Source organism: Alosa alosa, chromosome 6 (assembly GCF_017589495.1).
Source record: "Alosa alosa isolate M-15738 ecotype Scorff River chromosome 6, AALO_Geno_1.1, whole genome shotgun sequence".
In the NCBI taxonomy this organism is placed as follows: domain Eukaryota; kingdom Metazoa; phylum Chordata; class Actinopteri; order Clupeiformes; family Clupeidae; genus Alosa; species Alosa alosa.
In genome coordinates, this window is record NC_063194.1 from 32,859,285 (window position 1) to 32,859,655 (window position 371).

Genomic DNA, 371 nt, shown 5'->3' on the forward strand with positions numbered 1-371 from the left:
GAGGGAGAAAAAAAGACTGCATGGATAGGAGAGGAGGAGGAGAGAAAAGACTGCATGGATAGGAGAGGAGGAGAGGAGAAAAGACCGTAATGGATAGGGAGAGGAGAGGAGAGGAGAAAAGACCGTATGGATAGGGAGAGGAGAGGAGAGGAGAGAAAGACTGCATGGATAGGGAGAGGAGAGGAGAGAAAGACTGAGAAAAGGGATGAAGAAAGAAAGAAAGGGGGAATAAAGAGTGTGTGTGTGTGTGTGTGTGTGTGTGTGTGTGTGTGACAGTGTTGAAAGGGGTTTCTGTGTGTGTGTGTGTGTGTGTGTGTGTGTGTGTGTATCAGAGAGAAACACAGTAAATCAGACAGGAGGTCTCCTTTTTT